Genomic DNA, 24,129 nt, shown 5'->3' with positions numbered 1-24,129 from the left:
AGAAACAACAGATAAGGTGACTCCAGATAAGATACAGATACAGATTTAGGTGCTAGTTGTCAAGCAGGTAAAGACTTCTCCTACAAAAGTAATGCAGCTCTTTAAATACTTATAGTTTGCAAAAGCTCTCAATGTCATGGTGTGTCATGGCCAGACCAAGATGGGATGAAGACTCACAGAGATGGTTTTAAAGCAAGCAGATTTATTAACAAAAACCATAACATAAAAGGGTAGAACGAGGCAAATGATGCAGCAACTAAGGGGTACAAACACAAACACAACACAAACGTGACAAACAAGAGGGCAAAACAAAAATGAACCTGGGACTGGGAGTTGAGCTGGCGCAAGCAGCTAGCGCTAGGGGAAAATCAAAAGGCTCCCTCTTTTTTAATAGCAGTCTCCTGATCTGGTTCAATTTAATCAGCAGCAAACATGTCTGAAAGAAAAGTAGAATTGAAATATTTAAAAAGTATGAAAAATATTTTTTTTACAGTGCAATATTTTTTTTCCAGAATATTTAAGCACACCTTCATAGTAAGTACCTGATGCAATAATAAGAATGATTAGGAGGTTTCTCTTCATTGTGAATATAGTAGTGTGTTTAACCTCTCAGTGCTCTAATGCTGATCTGTGTGTTAGTGGGAGTCTCTCTGAAGTGAGAGAAACTACTACAGGAAACTGCTGCTCCGGAGAGCTGCCCCACTGTGCTTTCTGTCTTTAAGGAAGTGTAATTCAACACATAAATAAAAAAAATAAACCACAAGCAAAGTCAACAGCACATTATGATAACAATCAGTATTTTTAAACCATACCAAAAAAAAAAAAAAAAATAACAAGCAGAGCTTTATGTTAATATTTCTATTTTTATATTTATCAATATATTGTAAGGAATGTGACAACACAGCAAAATCTCCAGTGTCTAATTAACTCTTACAGTTGTCACTTTGTGGATTTCACTGGGAATCCTGTATAAAACACTCATATGCAAATGCTTGGGCACCCCTGTTTTTGAAAAAATATATTAACAAAACATTTGCAGCTAATTATCTTCATAAATAACATTTATTTATTTAAATATTCATGCACAGTTACTTCAATTAACTAGACTTTTTGGCATGTAGAAATGTTTGGACATCCTTTGCACTTGCAGTTTCCAGCAGTTAAGGGGGACTATGTCTGTGAAGTCAATTAACCACTGCATTTAGTCTCTAGACAGCTAGTGGGCAAGGTGTATGCAACTGTACCAAACTCTCACCTCCATATTCTAAACACCTTATTAATCAACTAAGCCATGATAAATCTGACCTTTAGAGGACCTTTAAGTCCTACCTTACATTTGTGCTGCTTGCCCATCCACTGCTGAAGCAGTACTTATCGGTGGCTTACTTTTAATAATGTGAGGCTTTTGTGAGCATGGAGAATAATTGTGTTGAATTACATCTATGCATAATAATGTAGAGGTCTGGAGAGGACACTAAAACAGACAGAAATATGTTATTTCAGTTATTTTTTTATTCAGTTGAATCATTGACAATAACTTATGAATACAAATATATAGAAAAAGTAAGTCATTTAATCAATGGATTAAGGGATTTCTGCATTCATTACTAATAAATTGCAGTCTGATCACTGTCTTACTCACCAAATACATAAACAGTTGTACTTGTCTTTTAATTAGCTCATTGAGTAAACATCCACAGTGCATGTGTAGTAATTACCAAGCACTAATACTGAGGGTAAGTTCTGTGGGCCAATCAGAAACACTAGGGTCGTCTACAGATGAAAACTCAGTTCAACATAAAAAAAGAATGCTTCTCAGGTCAGTGATGTCCACAGGGTGTGTGAACTGCTTTACACACGGTCCCAGTTCAGAGAGGCTCGCCATCCAGCGTAGAAAGGTCCAATTTGAACACTAACAAAAAACCTGACCGATGCGAAAATCCAGTAAATCCCAGCTAATAACGCTCCTCTTTCGCCAGCGGAGTGCTCTTCAGGTCCGACGACCCAGCGCTTTAAGTAACTGAAGGCTTAGCTAGATATTACAATGGCTTTTATCACATAAATCCAACTTTTCTAACTTTTTTACACTTTCTCCTCCAGGAAACACCACTGCTCATGGTGGCTGCTTGACCAGAAAGGAAGATCTAGGTCAAGGTCAGTCGCATAGTCCTGCGCATGTAAATCTAACTAATCACCTTATTGGCTGGTAGGTGTAACGTAATGCTTAAATATGTAAAATAATCTAAAAATATATATACAATTAATTATTTCTGAACTTAATAAAGTTTATTTTTCCAAAAAAATGTGTCTGTATTTATTTACATTATTTTCTCAACTTCTAGTTTACCTTAAGCTTGGATCTAGTTTTTGGATCTAGTGTTTATTATAAATAGGTTATCTGCTATTTATTTATTTGTTTTTTAATTAAGAATTTATTATTGTTAGCTCAAATTTGCTTAATACTATTTAATACTATTTACTTTTACTAATAAAATGTACTTTAATCAGGCTTTTATAACCTGGGTTACACATGCTAGAAAAAGCAAGTGAACCTCTGTGTTAACAAGTTCTCTGCTGCTGCCACATCACACATTGCATACACAAAGGCACCAGCATTGTGGAAGACCCAGTTTACTGCCACAGACTCTTATCATTTATGTCGTCTGGTCAAAGGAACCACAGCAGCCGAGCAGAGTCACCACTGACTATGTAAAAGCTTCCTCCCCCAGGTTATCAGATTCCTCAACACAGTGACACAGAACTGAACTAACCCCCTCACACCTCACACACACTATCAGACAAAATGTTCTTTAGACTCATCAAACAGGTACTGAACTAACCCCCATGTTCTGCTGAGTTCTGCTGAGTCCACATATGTCATAGGCTGACCGTGTAACACAGTTCTCATAGCATGCTACTTATCTCTGCACCCTGTCCGCACCACACTCATGCAGAATTCACTGTGCTGTCTGTTTATTGTAGCTGTTGTTATAAGATTGAAGTTCATGTCCCTTTAAGAGACGTATGTGAATGCGCAAAATATTTTTGTTTAGGTTAGTTCTGGGTGGATGGAGCAGGTATAAAAAGCTATGGTGTGCCCTTGCTCTGCTTCATGTTAATGCTAGTGAAGATCTACGGCTCTCCCCTCTGCTGGCCAATGTTATGTGCATGTTAAGTGATTGAAGCTAAATAAATAAAAATGTGCTGGAGAACTCAACCTGGACTCCCATGACTCACTCTGGAAAAAAACGTTTAAAAAAAAAAAAGGTTAAATAGAAGTGGGTATTACCCTAGAGCTCCAAGCTAGAAAATTTCAACTGGTTCCTGTCTACAGCCGGGAAAATAACCAGCAAAGATAGATAACTAGATAACATAGATAACACTTGGAGCTCATCATCCGGGATAATCCGGCTTTCAGCGGTGAATCACATGCAACTGTTCATAATGAAATGATGAATAAAGCTACGAGAAGACAGCACAGTTTAAGAAGCTCAGCTAATGTTACCATAGCGTGCGTATGGGACGGCATTACATTAAAATTAAACATGTAATGGCGGCAGCGCAGAGAGAAAGTACCACCACAGAATGGAGTTATGTAATAATTGAAAGTTTGGGGGAAGGACCATGCCCAAACTCCTCTCCTATATGCACTCTAAAACTGTTCCTCTGGGTGCCCCTGGGTTTGCTAGGATGGCACATGCTAATTTCAGTTCGTCTTACCTTCGGCCACAAGTAATCCGAAGTTATTAAAAACTCTCACTGAGGCCCTTTGTTGGTTTCTGCTCACTGTTTAAAAGCTGCATTTATTCTCCACCTTCTTGGTGGTTTTCTAGCCATCAACACCCCCTTCTATGCTCTCTCAGAGCTTTTCACCTTTTGTCGCCTTGGGATTCCCCTCTCCAGTGAAAAGACCATGGGACCTTCAACTGCCTATCTGTTCCAAAAAGCTCTTCTATCTCCCAGGCCCCCTTAACAATGCTATCCCGAATCATTTGGCAGGGTCGCTCTATCTCCTACCTCCTTCGCCCCGCTTTTCTGGCCAAATCCTTGCAACACTCTGTTACATCAGAAAACTCCTGCCTCTTGGCGCTCAATCTTCCACCTCAATGGTCACCCATTGTGGGTCTCAGTAACAGAGTTTTGCCCGCACACTCGCCATGCGCAAATCCGTTCATTGTTGACATGGACATAGATGCAAACAGCGCTAAAGAAAACAAAGCATAACTAGACTGCAGAGTGCTCAAAGCCCTGCTCGCTGCAAAGTACTGCATCAAAGATGCCAATGCACTCAGCTAGCAAAAAATGCCGTGCTCCTTCGGTGCCAACCCTTTCACTCCCACGATGCAATGTAATGCTGAAAGTACATGCATGGAGTACTTTGATGTGTCTGGCCAAACCTCTCTAACTCTGCCGTGTACATGTGAGTTATGTGGCGTGTAAAATCATCATGTACCGCCACCTGATGAACATAGTTGTCCAACATGCCAAACCCACCTCAACTCTGCAATAATATCTGTCTGTGCCCTGCTAGATAGTGGTTCCCAGATGTTAAGCCCTCACTGCAGGTGTCTACTGTGCAATTTCTATAGTGTATCAGGCCAATCAATGTTGCTGTGCTTGGAGAAGTCCACCTGCCTATCCAAATTGGCAGCCACATGGTGAGTATCAACTTCTTGGTGGCTGATGTAATGGAAGACACTGAAATGATTCTGGGCCATCCATTCTTAGAGCAGTCTAGAGCATGTCTTGATTTTGGAAATCAGAGAATCATGCTTTTCGGGGAGCAGATTCCCTATTTTGACCCAAAACAAAGGCCTAGAGCGCATGTAGTCAGAATAGCATGTATAGCTACATTGGAGTCAGGGTGTGAGTATATCGTGCCTGATAACACTCACTTTCGCATTCCAGAGAATGGGGGTAGGTGGTGTTGAGCCCAACCAAGGGGTTCATTGAAAAGTGCTGGTGGCAAGAGTTGTTCAGGCTCAGTCCACTAATCATATTCACATCTAATTGTACAACCCTGGAGCTTCAGCTGTTACAATGAGGAGGAGTGCAGTAGCAGGGGTCCTACAAACTGCAGAGGTAGTTCAAGCCCATTCAATCTTTTCTACCGGACCTGGAGACCTAGGCAGCACCAAGCTGGTACAGCATGATATCCAGACCCTGCCGGGTCCACCAATAAAACAACCTCCCCATTGTATGGCGTGGGCAAAAACTTGATGCTGATCAGCAGAAACAGCAAAGCCTTGACTCTGGACAGCTGGGCATCACCGATTGTCATGGTCTGTAAGAAAGAACAAACCTATAGACTTTGTGTAGACTACAGATCGAAGTTTAAAAGACTTTGCGGTAGGAAGTATGCATGTTTTCACCAAGAAGTGTGCATGTTTTTAATGGACAGAAGAGTGGCAAGAAGCATTTGAAGAGTTAAAAAGGAGGCTTACCTCTGCCCCTGTCCTAGGCTACCCCGTTGACGCTGATAACCTCATTCTGGACACAGCAAGTGCAAGTGATTTTGGAATTGGAGCCATCCTATCTCAAGTGTAAAATAATGAAGAACAGGTCTTGACTTATGGGAGTCACCGGCTGTCCCAAACTGAGCTAAACTATTGCACAAACAGAACTCTTGGCTGTTGTAGAATTCACCTCTCACTTCCGCCAGTATCTCCTGGGCAGAACATTTACTATACTAACCGACCACAGTAATTTGCGCTGGCTCATGCGTATGAAGGAACTGGCGGGCCAGTTGGCCAGATGGCTGGAAAAACTTGGGCAGTATGACTTCCAAGTCATCCATCGTCCAGGCACTCAACACTGTAAGGCTAATGCAATGTCTAGGAGGACATGTCAGAAATCCTGTCTCTGTATGGTTTCAGATCACTCCTTGAGCAGTGAGCGTTTTCATGACAAGGCAGTACAGTGCAAAGGGGAGATTATCAAGCCAGTTTGTTCCTGCTTTGTTCCAGTAGAGTTCCTGCCAGTGGGGGTAGGTGAATCGCCCAAGACAACATTATTCCACGTTGTGAAAAATCACCACAGAAGTGGGGAAAAGGCTGCTAATCTGGTGGAAATGGTTTACTTCACTGGGTCAAGTGGAATAACACCTAACCCTCCACCATCCAAATACTCAAAGGTCTGATCTAAGAACTTTATGTTTAGCTTTTGTTCGACAGATTTTCATTTTTGGCTGTTTGTCAGCCATGTCTTTTTGACAGTGCATGTAGTTCAACATCAGATACAGTCTCCCCTGCCCCCCCCTTCCCCCATTCCGTGCATGAGCATGAATGTTCCTTGCATGAATTCCCCCTGTTGCTGATTAGTTGGAATTGTTTTGTGTGGCTTTGTGCCACTTTCTTTGTTTTTCCTTTACAGAACCACGGCTGAGTACAAAAAAATAAACGGTGACTTTAAGAGCCTTTTATCAAAGATTCTGTTATTTTTTCAAATGCACTCAGTGATTAGACCTAGAAAAAATAAACATTGATATAATGCTGATATTTTTGATTGTACCCATTCACAAGATATTTGATCTCCCATTATGGTATAAAAGTTGAGGAAGTTATAGGTGAACATGCAAAAGTGAAACAGCTCCTCATCTCAAAAACATTGTTTCTACACATTTCAGAGTGGATAACTCATACTCACCTGAAAGGGATAATACCATGATCACAAGGGTGCTTTGACCAGGGCAAGGCTAAACCATTGCACTTGGGTTGTGACTATTAAAAATGCCCCTCAGAATCTCGGCTGCATAATTTCCTAATGGGGTGTGTTCTCCAGTCTCTGACACTCTGTCAGTGTGTTGTCACTTTCACAGGACTGTCATTTCTTAGGTGGTCTTGTGCTTTATGAAATTATTGATTAACTGGTCTCTTTGTTGCAGGCTGTGACTTTGTGTTGGCTGTATGCTAGTGTCCATACTTTATTGACATAAAATTATATTGTCAGTGTTCGACTTCAAAATTGCTGTCAAATGATGTCACATCATTTAGGGTGATTCATTGAAATAGTTTAGGAAAAAAAAAGAAAAATATCTGGTTAATTGCAGAACACTTGGTAACCCTTTCTTTTAAAGTTCCCTAAATTCTAGGTATTAACCAGGTTCTCTAAAAAACAGACTCTAAAAAACTAAGTAATTACTTTGGGTAACAAGATAGTAAGTGAATTACATGGAATTGTCTCACAGGTTTTAGGTATTGTAGAATCTTTTTCAACGGTGTAACTGTGATGCTAGTAAGAGTAACCATTTTCAAAAGCCCTGCAATACAATTTTGTACATTCATTTTTTTTTGTTTGCAAGCTAAATCTGGGATAAGCACCATGTAATTGGAAGTAGATATTTGTAGTTAAACTGTAATAACTATATTGACTTTTAGCTGTATTCACTATAACAGTATCAATGCCACATATGTAGTACTGCATGCAGTACTGCAACACCTTGTTACTCGCAATGGTCATCCAGTTCTCAGGTATTTTACCATGTTCCTTTTCACCATTAAAATCTAGAAATTGTCATTCATTTAGACTCTGTTGGTACTTACAGTCATGTTACCCAACATCATTACCTAGTACTTTAGAGTCTGTACCCCTCACTTACCTGGTTAATACCTAGAACTTAAGGGACTGTGAAATAAAGGGTTACCGAATGTTTTTCAGGGGGTGTTACTGTGCTTCAGCCATTTCTGTCCATAGTCTATTTATTCATTTATAAAGCATTCAAATGTAATGATTATAGATAAAGTGTGTTTATCACATTTATAGGCCATGTGTAACCTCTTGTTCTACATGGGTTTTTGTACAGTGTAGCTGGGCTTTCTGTCACTGTGGGCTGCAGGGCACAGTAGTAGAGTGCAGAGTCTGATACTTCAGCAAAGGAGATCTCTAGATCCACACGCTTTAGATTCTTATCAACTGTAGCAAATAAACGAGGATAAGGAGGATTTGCTGTCTGGTTCTGGCCTGATTCCATGAGTAAAACCAGAAACTCTGGCACAGCACTGGTACTTTGGCGATACCACTGTAGATTGTTTAAACTCACTGTGTATTTATATTCACAGGAGACTTTAATTGTTTGTTTCTCTTTACCACTGACAGCCGGTGATGTAGGGGAAATACTGTCCTGAATGCTGACACCTGAAACAGTTTTTCAGTAAGTTATATTGATTCAACAAGTAATAAATACTGAACATTTAAACAAGGCACACAGAGTAAATGAAAGTAAAAGCCTACCTGTCAGTGCTGCAAAAAGCAGAAATGAAGTTTGAATTGTGCTTTACGTTCCTTTTCTGGAGTCACTCTGTAGCATTTTTCTGAATGCTACACCAGCCTTTCATTTTCTAACCAATCAGAATCCAGTATGATCTGATCTACAATGTGTAGCGTAGTATAGGGACAGCCTAATATACAGGTCATAAACAAATTATAAATATAAAGTAAATTATTTTATAAAAATGTATACTAAAAGTATTATATTTAATAACTTAACAATATAATAATAATAATAATAATAATAATAATAACAATAGTAGAGGTAATAATACTGTCTACACCATGGAGAAGGTAAAATAGACATTTTAGTTTAATAGTAAAAATTATCCAAATATCTGGAGGGAATTTAAATAATTCAATTAAATGGCGCACCGATTCTACCTATTATTACTTGTGTAACAAGACATACTTTCATAAGCAAAACATGCATAAATACTGTTAAGGAATGAGACATTTTTATATAATCCTTCTATTCTCAACAGCTCAAAAGTAATTGATAAGCAGTTTCATGGACAGTTGTGGATTGTTTCCTCATTTCATGACAAGTTGCACCCAAGTGCACCAAAAGCAAAAAGACCCACAAGCAAGCAGCAACTGAAGATGGCTCCAAAGCATCTCAAGAGTGGAAACTCTCCTATATGTTTATGGGTTTCAAACTTCAGACAGTCATGGACTACAAAGAATTTGTATCCAAGTGTTAAATATGAAGGAACTATGTAAAAAACCACTATAATTCCATAAACAGTTGATGCACCGTTTTTGGTAAACCCCTTAAACTGAAGCTGTAACTGAAGCTGTAATTTTACTCAAAAGTAATTTTTTAAATATCAATGTATCATTGATGCAGTTTTAAATGAGAAAATATAAAAAAATAAGATGAAACTACAGTAGAACAGTCTTGGTGGTATGGTGACTTTTGGTGAAAAGATTGTTTGTTATTTTAACTGAAACTTTCTTAGACATGTAGTTCTTATGCAAGTATACGTTGTTGGGCCACAGCTCTTTCTAAGATTTTGGATGTAAATATTAGGTTAGAAACAAGTTAGTAATTAGACAGTACACTCCCTTAGCCCCCCTTATTGTGAGATTTTAAGCCAACAATCAGTGATCCCAAACACACTGGCAACGAAGGAGTTACTCTGTAAAAAAGAATTTCAAGGTCCAGTGCAGTGGCCTAGCAAGTCTCCAGACCTCAACCCCATAGGAAATTTGTGAAGGGAGTTGCAAGTCTGTGTTGCCCAGCGACAGCCCCAAAACATCACTGCTCTAGAAGAGATCTGCATGGAGGAATGGGCCAAAATACCAGCTACAGTGTGTGCAAACCAGGTAAAAACAAACAGGAAACATAAGGTGACCTCTGTAATTACCAACAAAGGTTATGTTACAAAGTATTGAATTGAACTTTTGTTATTGACCAAATGCTTATTTTCCACCATAATTTACAAATAAATTATTTATAATTCCTACAATATGATGTCCTGGATTTTTTTCTTATTTTGTCTCTTACAGTTGAAGTGTACCAATGATAAAAATTACAGACCTCTTATCTTTCTAAGTAGGAGAACTTGCACAATCAGTGGCTGACTAAATACTTTTATTGCCCCACTGTATGTTAATTTAAAGTTTGTGTTTAAAGTCTGTGTTATTAAAAAGGAAAAATGCAGCAATGCTGTATCTACGCTAATGTTTTATCTGGCTCAGAAACAACCTTATGCATGTTTGAAACACTTGTTCTGATTGCATCAAATTTCCCTTAAAACTGTACAAAATGTTAATCTTCTTAATTTCCTATCTTGGAGTTATGATCATATTACCAGTAGAGAGGCTGTGATGCTTAACCATTTAAGAACCTTCTTAGTGTTTAAATGCTTCAGTTAAATCTAGAGAAAGACTGCCCTCCTCTGGATGTTCCCTCATTGCACCTCTGCATGTCATTACTACATTATTTCAGTTGGAGAATACACACAAGATTACAGCATACAGCCAAACTGTATTGTATTAGACATGAATGTAATCTCTGTGATGTAATGATGTAATTACAACCTCAGACATGTTTTTACATTTTAATATTAGATGCACACTGATATGACCTCAATATTAATTCTTGTCCCTACATTATCTGATGTTTAGAATTCTGTAAAAACACTCCATTCTTCAAGATATTCATGATAGTATTACATATTACATATCTATTACATTAGTATTACATATCTTCATAGTTTGGCTCCTAAAGCTTATTAATATTATTTTTATATTTATTATTATTAGCTATATTTCATATCATTTCATATAATAAGGAGTTTTTGTACAGTGTAGCTGGGTTTCCTGTTGCTGTGGGCCGCAGAGCACAGTAGTAGAGTGCAGAGTCTGATACTGAAGCCGAGGTGATCTCCAGATCCACTTTCTTCATTTCTTTATCATGTCTGATGAAAATTCCAGGAACTGGAGGTTGAGCTTCAGTAATGATCCCTGCATAGTCCAGTATAAGAAACTGTAGAGGTGAACCTGAATACAGTCGATACCAGTGAAGACTGTAACTAGTTCCACTTAAAGTGTGGCTACAAGAGAGGGTAACATTCAGACCTTCAACAGCGAAAATAGAGTCTCTGGTAGGAATGATGTCTTCAGCTCTGTTACCTACAAATTAAATTACAGAGTTAATGATTAACTGATGATTCATTATTATGTGTCTATTTAATAGCATTAGGAAACATATTATATGCAAATTAAGTTACAGAATTAACTAATCATTTGTGGATTTGTTAATATGTATGTAATAAATATCATGAGGAAACTTGCACTTTGATATTTTTAGTGATCTTCATCCATTTTATAATCTCTGAAAGATTTATCTTTAAAAGCTGAGAACAGCAGTGCAGTGAAAACAATCATCGTGGTAAAGCATACACTGGGAGAAGAACACATACTGAGTTTAAGCTCTTTAGTGTGCCAGCACAGCAGTGTGCTGATTATCTCTACTCTCTACACACACTCAGCTCCTCCCACTGACCAAACACTATATTATAGTGTAATTCTGTTTTCCACGTGCGACACATGATCCTGCTCTTTTGTACAGTATTTTGTGCAAAATGTTGTGTCATATGTCCTGTGAAACTTTTGTTACTGTATAATTTACCAGTGACATCATTGAAGACCACCTGTAAAAGACTGAACTCAGAACAAGAGATGTTTAAACATGCCTTTTTTAAACTTTATTTTTCTAACTGTTTATTTGGCAATATGAGGGCACATGGGTGTGTGACTGCAGCTCTAAACTGGACTTGGAATGAGTCACAGATCACATACACCTTTATATTGGCTACCTTTATAGGTAAAGATCCTGACTCCTGACCTGGACCTTGGAAGCATCACTATCTCTGTGTTTAGCTTGTTTTTTCCCCCGCTTTCTAGTACCGCTTATATATATTGTTTAGTCATCTACTGCCTCTGTTTACATTGTTTACTGTGTTTACAGTCTATTCCCACAGGTTTATCAAAAGACAACAAAAAGCGGAGTAGCAGTTTACCCCTTACTTTTTTGTTTTAGTGCCCAAATCAACTGCAAGCGGTAAGTTTCTACTTAGCTTGGCTGTTGCTTGGCTTTCTGAGTGTGCAAAGTGTGGCATGTTTAGTCTAGACCCTTTTTCCACCACTGATGATAATAATAGTGTTTGTGCTAAGTGTGAGCTAGTTAGCTCTTTTGTGAAAAAAGTTGACCAGTTAGAGGTGTGCATCATGGGTTTACTAAAGGATAGAGAGCAAGAGTTACTGGTAGCTGCCCCGGATGCGCATAGCTGGAAAGCTAAGGCTAATACTAGCGCCAAGGCCGAAGGCTAGCCCACTGGAACACCACGTCCCCCAAATCCTACCCCTTCGCATGTCAAACTGGTTTGCCCCGCTCAGCGAAACACCCGCTGAGGAGCCTGTTCAAACAACTCTGGTCTTAGGAGACTCTTGTTCGACACGTGAAAATAGCTAGTCCTTTAGGGGCTCCAGCAGTAACCTCTGTTTACCAGGAGCCAGAGCACCGGCCATTAGCAGCAACCTAAAGCGGCTAGCAAACAGGAGATATTCGAGGATAGTTTCTCATGTATGGGCCAATGATATTCGTCTGCGGTAGTCAGAAATAACCACGGATAACATTAAAGAGGTGGTTAAACTGGCCCAGACAATGTCCGATGCCGTAATTTGCTCTGGCCCCATCCCAATGAGGCATGGCGTTGAGTCTTACAGCCGACTCACACCACTAATTCGCTGAATGTCCACGTGGTGTTCGGAAAATCATGTGGGCTTTATAGATAATTGGTTAAAGTTTGAGGACTTTCGTGCAGCATAGAGCATAATCTGCTAGTTACTCGGCAGAGTATTGTAAAAGGCTGCTGACAATCCAGAGCCAGGACCAGGCTGCAGACAGACAGGCTAAACCAAACGTCTGTGAACTGCTTTGTAAAGGTAAAAGGTAAAGGTGCACGTAAATGTGTCCTTCGCATTTAACCCATCTGTGGTAGTGAACACACACTCACACACACACTAGTGAGCTAGGGGCAGTGAGTACACACACACCCAGAGCGGTGGGCATCCAACTCCAGCGCCCGGGGAGCAGAGAGAGTAAAGGGCCTTGCTCAAAGGCCCAAGGGCTTTGAGGAGTCACCCAGGTTTTACTGTATTGAGACTGTGTCTGTGCCTCGAATTAAACCCAAACAGAGAATATCTAAATCAACTTGTTTTAATAATTTAAATTGTGTTACATTCTCGCATTCAAATGATAACAGCACCACCTCAGACCTAAAGCTTGGTCTAGTTCATTTTAGATCATTAACATCGAACCATACCTGCTGGTGGCTGATGGTACATGCTGCCTGCTCACAATAGCCCCCCCCTCCTTAGGGGCGGCACCTAACGGCTCCATACCAGCCGCACGATCACACCTGAAATCCCTGATCAGCCTAGGATCCAGGATTTGGTGCGCCGGAACCCAGGAATGCTTCTCAGGCCTATAGCCCTCCCAGTCAACCAGATACTGGGTACCAACCCGGACCGTACGCATGTCCAGCAAACGCCGGACAATGTACTCTGAGGCACCCCCACCATGCGTGGGGGAGGGGGCCAGGCCTAAGGCGCAGGGGCCCCACATATGAACAGACGCAGGCGGGACACATGGAAGATGGGATGTACCTTCATATTCGTGAGTAGTTGCAGCTGGAAGGAGACCGGATTCACTTGCCGAAGTATCTTGAAGGGCCCCACGTAGGGGGGACAGTTTGTGCAAGACTTTGCAGCGGGAGGTCTTGGGTGGACAGCCACACCCTTTGACGCACACAGAAAGGTGGAGCACAACGTCTCTTGTGATCCACAATCCGCTTTCTAGCCCTCAAGGTCACCAGGAGGGTGGCCTGAGCCTTCTGCCAGGTCCTATGACATCGACAGACAAGCTGCACAGCAGAGGGAACCCCCATCTCCATCTCTTGCTCTGCGAACAAGGGAGGAGAGTACCCAAATTGGCACTTGAAGGGAGACATACCCAGGGACGAGTGCCAAAGTGTGTTGTGAGCATACTCCACCCAGGGCAGTTGATCCACCCAAGAGGCTGGGTTCCCTGCGGTCAAGCAGCGGAGCAGCTGGCCAAATTCTTGGTTGGTTCGTTCAGCCTGTCCATTCGATTCGGGGTGGAAACCTGAAGTAAGGCTGACTGTGGCTCCCATCAACTGGCAGAAAGCTCTCCAAAACCGGCTGGCGAATTGGGGTCCCCGATCCGATACTAGGTCGCAAGGCATTCCGTGCACCCTCACCATGCGCTGCAACAGCAGTTCTGCTGTCTCTTGGGCCGAGGGAAGTTTGGGCAATGCCACAAACTTGCATGCCTTGGAGAAACCATCCACGACCACGTGTTTGGCCCCCTCAAGCCAGTGCCCCCATTCCACCAGGGCCAACTTCACTGCAAGGAGCTCCCTGTCCCCAAAGGGATAGTTGTGTTCCGCCGGGGTAAGTCTGTGGGAGTAGAACGCACAGGGATGGAGCTTTTTACCTGGCCCCTGGCGTTGGGACAGGACCACACCTACACCTACATCAGAGGCGTCTACCTCAACGACAAAAGGGTTCATTGGGGTCCGGTAGCTGTAAAACCAGGGGTGAGGTCAATCTCACTTTAATCTCTTCAAAGGCCCTTTGAGGCTAAGTGGACCAACAAAATGGGCCTGGGGTCTTTCGAGTCAGGGCAGTGAGGGAAGCTGCCACTGTACTGAAATTCCGCACAAAACGGTCCAAGGCCTTCCATAACACGTTGTTGATAAGACGCTGGAAAACCGCTCTGTGATCGCCGATAGCAGTAGCTCATGGTGGCCGATGGCCGTGCTCTGATGTTGTAAAGCTTCCTTATTCGGCACCAACTCTCAGTGTACTTCCACTGTGCCACCACAGCTGTGAGAGGTGGCAGTATAAACACTGATCATAAGCAATATAGAAAACGGCGGGAAAACAAACAAAGGAAAAACCAGGAGTGATGTTTACTCAAACAAAAGACAACTCAAATGCTTTTCTCTTTTAACTTCAGCTTCTCTTTACTGTTCGCAACTTAAACCCACTGTTACCGTTCGCCCCTCTACAAAGGTGCGTCAGGAAATTGTGTTTGGCTGGGTGTATTTGATTCGTGTCACACAGGTGGGTCTGGTCAGCGTTGAGTACCGCTGGGGATTCAGCAGAAGGCCCGGCCAGCAAAGTATGAAAGCTGGTGGGGTTGGAGCAAACTCCAACCCCACCAGCTTTCATACTTTGCTGGCCGGGCCTTCTGCTGGTGGCTGATGGTACATGCTGCCTGCTCACAACCCCTTCATATTATAAGTATGTACATAGCCCTAGATCAGGCAGAGAAGGTGGAGTATGCATAATCTACCAGAATACACTTAATATTATTCAAAAACACTGTATCACCTTCACTTCTTTTGAGATTCTCTACATTAATATATCACATCCATGCACAAATAATGCATTCACACTAATTAATATTTATAGGCCTCCAGGTCCCTACTCTGAATTTTTAAAAGAATTTAGTTATAGTGCTGCAGACTTGTCATTATGCAGCGACAAAGTTATAATAGTAGGAGACTTTAATATTCATTTTGAAAAAGCAGACATGTAAAAGAAGCGTTTACATCGATCATCAAGATTCTGTCGGCATCGTCCAAAACATAACTGGACCTAACATTACTGTAATCATACGTAGATTTTGTCCTGACCCTGGGTGTTAGCATTAATAATTTATTCTCCCTCAAAGCTCAGTAATATCAGACTATTATCTAATCTCCTTTGAGCTACATCTTAGGCAAAATGTTAATTTGTCCCCCCACCACTGTCTAAATCGTGCAATAACCCCAATGACAGCTGTACAGTTTATTAAAAACCTCCCACTCCTATGGACCTTATCTGACACTCCGTCAGACGAAACAGAGCTAATTAAATGAACAAAAGATCTAGAAGGTGTTCCACTCTGCGTGGACAGCCTTAGTCAATATAGAAGGACACAGTGGGGCAGTGGTGGCTCAGCGGTTAGAGCACCGGGATATCGATAACAAGGTTGTGGGTTCGATTCCCGGGCTCGGCAAGCTGCCACTGTTGGGCCCTTGAGCAAGGCCCTTTACCCTCTCTGCTCCCCGGGCGCTGGAGTTGGCTGCCCACCGCTCTGGGTGTGTGTCTGTACTCACTGCCCCTAACACGTGTGTGAGTGTGTGTTCACTACCAGATGGGTTAAATACGGAGGACACATTTCGCTGTACACTGTACAGTGACAAATACGTGCACCTTTCACCTTTCACACTCATTAAAGCTTGCTCAGCGTATTTGGCCTCGCAAGAAAAACAAAAACAATCCCAGAGTTCTTTTTAGTGAGATCTCTAAACTTACTAAAACCCAGGCAGATACTCAACCCCAGATTCCAACATCTTTAACCAGTAACGTTTTTTATGGACTATTTTAATAATAAAATAGAAAATATTAGACAACTGTCATGGAATTCTGTCAAGAATCGATAAGGCAGACAAGAATACGCACTGAGTAGCAAAGTTTTATTGAGTCTGTTAGCAGTTCGGAACCACAGTGCAGACTGAGGTAAAAGCATTTAACATACATATTTATAGTATAGATTAGGGAGTTGAGAAAAGGGAGGAGGAGAGGGTGTGCGTGCCACACCGACGTCGGAAGAGATACATTGTTCAGGTCGCTGTGACCCATAGATCAGAGTGCTGACGCCTGAGAGGACACATTGTCCGGGTTGAGAGGTTACTAGCAGGTCAAGATAGGCTGTAAATACGTCAGGTGCACTCCCAATGCAGCTGTAATCTATGCTAGGAAAAACAATAGTGTTTCATAGAAAGAGAAGAGCGATTTAACATATGCCGTACAGGCAGTTGCAAGGCCAACACATGATTATAGTTAGCACACACTATCACCAGGCTAAGCATGATTACAATGAATGAGTGGATTTTAAATGAATCTATTATGAATCAACATAAAATTATAATGTGGTTATAATATAATTTTCCATAACACTTCCCCCTTTTATTCTTAATAAATCATTTAAACTTGATTATGAAACATTTCTCTAAGGCCCTCAAATTGGCCATCATTCTCAGAATTGGACGTCTCTAAGAAAAGGGCTGCAGCTTGTACTTGTATGGATTTCGAGACACAGCGTCCCACCAAGGAGAAAAAACAAGGGCCTAGAATCAAAATGGTCAATATCAACATTACAATTGGAGCTACCAGTGACCACAATCTGAGTACCTCATGCCCTAATAGGGCTGACAACCAATCCCACCATCCCCCTTGCATAGTGTCCGGAGGAATCACTGCTTTACGCATGTGGCTCATGTAGTCCGTGATGTTTGTATTGAAATTGGAAAGATAAAAAACAGCATGAAGTATTTATCATTTTACAGACCCCCCCTTGGTGTGCTGTAAGTAAATCTAACACCATACGATGCTGTACCATGGCCACTCGTATGGCCTGTTGTTCTTGTCTCAGAGCTCCTACAGCCCCAGCGGTGTCATTCACTGTTACCATGAGTTCGTACGCCAGTCCATTGATCTTCATTAGAGTCGCTGCTGCTCCGATCCCGGGCAGAAGTGACCACCCAAAGGTACCTGTGAGTGTGGTGAATGGCTCCATCAGGCGATACTGGCCGTAGTGTGTCTGTTGAAGTGACCTCTTCATCCTTGTGTGAGAAGCTTGAGGTTGTTCGGCGTTGTGTAGGCTGAAAACCGTGGACCTGGGAAGAACAGCCCCAGCATAGCAGCAGCCGGTCCAGTTCCTGGGGAGCTGTCCATAGGCCTTATCCCCACAGATCCATAACAGATTTTTGGTGCCCTGAGGTTTAGTCATTGTGCAGTCGTATTTGGTGGTGTTCCCCTTGCATTTGGTGCCTCCATCTGTCACAGTGATGTATCTGTCACATCTTGACCATCCGACACTACGAGTCCCAGTTAAAGAGCAAGTGCAGGTTTCTCTCTTGCTTGACGAGACGTGAAGCACAATTTTTGGCGGGTTGTGATCTTTTGGGGGGTGAGCAAGTTGTCAATTGGCTGATCACATTGCACATGGAGGGAGTGACGTTGTGATAGACCAGATCCGTTCGGCGAAGTGGCATGACGACCCATGGAACTGACTGTGCTGACATACCAGGCAGTGTGGCTGTTCAGCGGACCTGGCGTTTAGTACCGCAGACATGCAGGCTGTGTTGTGGTGGCATTGGATTGCTAACCTTTCTTGTTCAGTCATGCTACGGCCCTGGAAACCTGGCTCCAAGTCTTCTGCCACTACTTCCTCTTCCTCTGCATCCTGTGCATTTAGCAGTCTTTCCTTCAGCAGTTGTTCATCCATTGGTACAGGGGGGAGAGTGATGAGGGAGAGAGGAGCACAATAATCAGCCCCTGCTCGTTCAATGCAGCATTGGTAGTTGCCACTAGGGAGAGTTTCATTCCATCTTCCAGTCACATTTATACCCAGCTGATTGCCATCTTCTGGTAGTGTTATCAGCGTGATGTTGGCCCCACTCTTGATCTCTGCCTGGGCAATGGGGTCATAGAGATATTTCTGGTAATCTGCATAGCTGTAAAGATGGCTGGGTACTTTTATGATGCGACAGATTAGCACCTGTGACTCATCCACATGTGCTGTGATCATATGACGCAGGGGGTTGTCAAATGCATGTTTCCACAGGTAGTCTTGCCTGCTGGATGTGTAGATTAGGTGTTTGTGTCCCATCTTGGCAAGTCCAATGCCTGAGGCAGGTCCCTCAGTCTCCCATTGGACAGTGACAGTTGCATATGTTTGTGCTGTTGCCATCCAGAAACAGTAGATGAGCAGAAACACAATCACACCCCACCCCGGTGTTCTTGACAGTCCCCAAGTGCCCATAGTGGCCGGCATTGCCGAAAACGCAATATAGCACAGGTCCTGACCTAAGACGGGGTGTGCCATGTTTCGCCGTCTTCCGTTGGAGGGGCCTTCTTGCAGTGTGTGTGGTGCACCCACGTCGTTCGTCCTTCAATCTTTACAGCTGTGTGTGTGACCATCAGCACGTGATGCGGTCCATCCACCCTGGTAGGTTCCACCTCCTTCTCCGCAGGTCCTTCACGAGGATCCAGTCTCCTGGCTGGAAGTCGTGCAGCGGACTCTCTGCTGGGCTCGGCAGCACTGCTTTCACCTGTGTGCACGAATGGGGTCCCGTTGTCACTTCAAACTCGGCTTGGCAGCCCCCATCTTGGGATGATTTCTCTCAGGAACGCCTTTGTGACTGCTGCTCCATCCTGTTTTTTTCTGTTGGAAAAGCCTCAGACCACATACTGAACATGCACAAAACCAGCAAGTATTTTTCCCCTTCAGCCGGAGTAAGTTCTACAAAATAAATTTGCCAGTGCTGAAATGGTCCACTTGCTGGGGGTGACCAGCAGGTGGGGCTCTTGTGAGTCCCTGGCCACGAGTTGTGTTTTGTGCACACACTAAACATTTTGAACAAAAATTTCGGGTGAGTGTAGTGATGCCTGGTGCATACCAATGTTTTGTTATGCTATCAACTATTCCCCCTTTGGACATGTAGCTACGCCCATGTACAATTTCAACTAGGCCCCTCATGTATGCTCTAGGAAAGCAGGGGCGATTTGTTTGTGTGTGTGTCCAAACAGAATTTAGTTTGCTGCATCCGGCTTTTCTCTATTGCTTAATTTCTGTTGCAGTAGCCATGGACTGAATTTCAGTGATGCTTGCAGGCTGTGTAGTGTCAGGTAGCTGTGAAGCTTGTACGGCGGCTGTAGTGGCTGTGTGTTTGATTTTGCTTCCTGAGCTGGTTAGGAAGTTCCTGTGCTTCCAAATATTCCCGAAGTCATGCAGAATACCCCAAGAGTACCTGTTGCCTTCGGCTAATTTGCATGCTTCAGTCAGAGCTATAAGTTCTGCAGCTTGAGCAGAGTATGATGGGGGCAGTGGCTGTGTTTTGAGCACTTCTGTCTCTGAAACCACAGCATATGCTACTCTGTTAGTACCTGTGTTGTCTCTGCGAGCAGAGCCATCCACAAAAAGCTCCATTTCCGCATTTTGTAATGGTTCCTCTTTGAGGTCAATGCGGGGGCTACATGTATGTTGTAGGACTGCCTAGCAGTCATGAGGTTCCCCGTCCTCAGCTGTTGGGAGGAGGGTGGCTGGGTAGAGAGTGGAGCATCGCTTTACAGTGATGTTTGGCATGTCTAAGAGTGTGGTGTGATACCTCAACCACCTTTGTGCAGATAGGTGGGACACCTTCTGGTCCTGCAGGGTGCGGTGAACCGCATGTGGGACCATCACTGTCAGTAGGGCATAAGCAACAATGTCCCTGGATGCTGTAATTGCCTTTTCTGCTGCAGCTACTGCTCTGAGACACATTGGTAAACCCTGTGCTACAGTGTCTAACTTGCCTGAGAAATACACCACTGGGCGTTGTTTATCACCATGTGTTTAAGTGAGCACAGATGTCATGTATTTGTCCTTAGCATCTACCATTTGAGTGAATGAGCAGGCATTGTTTGCAAGGCCTTTTTTAACTCATTAAAAGCTTGCTCTGATTCTGGAGTCCATTTTAAGACCGAGCTGTTGCTTCCCTTATTGGGAATGATGTCTCTCAGAGGGCCCTCTTTTTCTGCATAAGAAAGGATAAATGTTCTGTAGTATGAACACATTCCCAAGAAGGAGAGCAGCTGCTTCTTTGTTTTGGGTTTGGGGAGAGAGACTATGGCCTGTGTGCGATCAGCTGACAAGGCCTGAGTGCCTCGGGAAAGTATGTGACCCAGGAATGTAACTTCCTGTTTGCAATATTGCAATTTGTTTTTGCTGGCCTTGTGCCCCTCATTGGCTAAATGAGTGAGGAGTGCCAGGGTGCCTGCTTGACACAATTTCCATGTGGGGGCGCTAACGAGAAGGTCGTCCACGTACTGAACCAGAGTCACCTGCTCAGGTAGGATCAAGGAACTCAAACTTTGATGCAAGGCTGAGTTGTAAATGGTGGGTGATTCACAGTACCCTTGACAAAGCCTTGTAAAGGTATATGTGACCTTCAAATGAAAATGCAAACCATAATTGGCTGTCTGGGTGGACAGGTATGCTGAAAAAAGCATTTGCCAGGTCAACTACTGAAAACCACCCGTGATCGCTTGGTATCTGAGAGAGTATGGTGTGTGGGTTCGGTACTTCCAGTGCTCGTGGGTGTACAGCTGCATTTACAGCTTGTAAATCCTGCACAAAACTCATCTCTGCCTGGTTTCTTAACTGGGAAGATTGGAGTTCGCACAGGAGAGGAGGGGCATGGAATAATTACTCCAGTTTCTTTCAAAGACTGAAACACGGGTCTAATGCCCTCCAAAGCCTCCTTTTTTTAAAGGATACTGATGTTTTGGGCCTGTAATCTGACTTTGGCACAATACGGACTGGTTCACAGTTCTTAACCAACCCCACATCATGTTTCCCACATGCCCAGAGTGTGGGAGGCACAGATGACAGCTCCTCCTCCTCGGTTGGGGTGAGCGCAACACCGGTGAAGAGCTCATTCTGTGTGAGCAGCTCCACAGTTCGGTTCACCAGCAGCTCGCAAGCATGCTCTGTTTTCCATGCATTAGCTGGTGGGTTGCCAGTCCGACAGTCAACTGAGCCATGCAGCCCATGGCCCCACCTCCTCCCACTGCATTGTGTCCTCCGACCTCCCCAACGCAATGTGAGGAGTCGAATCTGACACATCAAACAACTCACTCTGTACTTCACACAACTGAACCAGGGCAGCAGCCCACCGATCACTCCACACGAGTGCACACACATTCAGCATTTCTCTGTCTACTCTAGAAAACTCAGTTTCATAGTCAAAATCAGGTCCATCAGAAACATGGGCCATACAATACAAATCATCCGGCTTTTTCCAAAGCAAATGGGTTGAGACTGTGCTTTTCACCTCTCTGAGGAAGTGTTTCATTGTTTCTCCTGTGCTGTCCAAACACTGCCACTCATAGGCATACCCCGGTGTACCTGGGTCATACTGAACCATCTGAGGTTCCCTGAAAGAAATGGAGAGCCCCTTTGGGGTGCTCTGGAGTGTGCAATTCAATTTGCATTGAACATCTCGTGCCATGAGGTTGACTGGACAGACAGGTGAAACAATGAAACAATGTTCAGACTCATAAGTTTCTACTTTGCATTGGAGGGGAGTGGACACCCTTTCTGTGACCGTATAACCCCCACACCTATAATAGTTACAGTTATGTCAGGTTGAAGTTAACACACAATCTGTTCTTTTTGTATTACTGAGTGGGCTGTCCCACTATCTACCAAAACCCAAAATTTCTTCCCATTTATTACAATTTCAATTTGTGGTAAAGCTGTGGGGTTATTACTGAGTTGCTGGGCTAAAAAGTAATATGGATTTAGTACTTCCCTGTCCAGTGCGTCTCCGTCCGTGTCCTCGCCGTCCCGCCCCTCTGCCGCATGTCAGTTTTCACCCGCCTCATCTAGCGTCAGCTGGGGTCGTTTCCCTTTCTTCACCCTGCATCTTCGCGCAAAATGTCCTTCTTGTCCGCACCTGTAACAGCGATTATCCCAGTCTGGGTCGTTCCCCTCCCTGTTTGCTTGCTTGCTTTCACCTTGTCCACGTCCTTTGCCTCTTTGCAGGGTTGTTTGTTGGACCATCGTCAGTATTGCCTTGTTCATGGTGTTGTTTTGCTTCTGCTCTTTCCTTCTGCTCTGTTGGGCCAGTCTTGCTTCGTGGTGTCGTGCATGATCTTCGATGACGGACAGGGGTTGTTTACCGTGGGCCACGCAGAATGTGCAGAAAAATTACACCAATGACACCATGATACCAGTCCGACCAGCAGGATCTTTACAACAAGTTATGTTCTAAAGCAGACGGCCATGTTTGGTTTAATAAGGGTTGGATATGTTGTGTTATGGAAAATTATATTATAACCACATTATAATTTTATGTTGATTCATAATAGATTAATTTAAAACCCACTAATTCATTGTAATCATGCTTAGCCTGGTGATAGTGTGTGCTAACTATAATCATGTGTTGGCCTTGCAACTGCCTGTATGGCATATGTTAAATCACTCTTCTCTTTCTATGAAACACTATTGTTTTTCCTAGCATAGATTACAGCTGCATTGGGAGTGCACCTGATGTATTTACAGCCTATCTTGACCTGCTAGTAACCTCTCAACCCGGACAATGTGTCCTCTCAGGCGTCAGCACACACCCTCTCCTCCTCCCTTTTCTCAACTCCCTAATCTATACTATAAATATGTATGTTATGCTTTTACCTCAGTCTTCACTGTGGTTTCGAACTGCTAACAGACTCAATAAAACTTTGCTACTCAATGCATATTCTTGTCTGCCTTATCGATTCTTGACAGAATTCCACGACAAACTTGGCGTCACGAACAGGATGAGCACGGCCTTGCAGCGGAGGTAGAGCATCTGTGCGCACACCGGGGACACTCTCCGGAGAAATAAACCGGACCCAAACGAGGAAGACCCACAGAACAAGGGCAAGTACTGTGGGGGTGAGCACGACTGATCATCCCTCAGCCTGCAAGGCCTGCCTCATCCAAACGAACCAGTGGTGACCTGTCAGAACCTGAATTGGATCATTCAGTGAGTATAACAGTATACTCCAAAATCCCTGGAGTTTGGCCTTGGTCGGCCACCACCTTAGTGTATATTTCACGACGTACTGTGAAATAGGCGCAGTAGACTGCTGCGGTTTGGTCCTCTATTAGTAGACGGACATTAGTCCTCTATTATTAGACGGATGTTAGTCCTCTATTATTAGACGGACGTTAGTCCTCTATCATTGGATAGATGGATGGGTCCTCTATCTTTAGACGTATCGATAGTGATTTAGTGACCCGGGTCCAGGTGGTGGGGACGTAGTGAAAAATTGAGGCAAAACTCACAGTAAAACTTTTTGGGACTAAATTGCAGAAGGTACAGTGCATTGAGAGAGCAAGATGGGATCCCGTCAAAGTAAGCAAAATCTTTTTGAATATGACCCAAAGGAGCACTCGGCTCCTTTATTTTTCCAAATGCGGAAGGATTATGGGGAAGATGTCACAAAATTTGTGCCTTATTGGATTAAATATTTTGGGTTTCCAAATACTGGATCATCAAGTGTTAAATACTTACAGAAACTTAGGATTAGATTGGGGAAGGAACCTATCCTAACTGATAAAGAAGCATTAGAATATTGGTCAAAGCACAATGGGGAAATGTTGGCTGTGTTAGATTTCTGGGTTGAAGATGCAGAAAAACGCCAGAGACAGGCTGGGGAGGGAAAAAGGGGAACTAATGGTGTCTCTCA

The sequence above is a fragment of the Salminus brasiliensis genome, chromosome 9, assembly GCF_030463535.1.
Source record: "Salminus brasiliensis chromosome 9, fSalBra1.hap2, whole genome shotgun sequence".
Taxonomy (NCBI): domain Eukaryota; kingdom Metazoa; phylum Chordata; class Actinopteri; order Characiformes; family Bryconidae; genus Salminus; species Salminus brasiliensis.
This window is presented reverse-complemented; position numbering follows the sequence as displayed.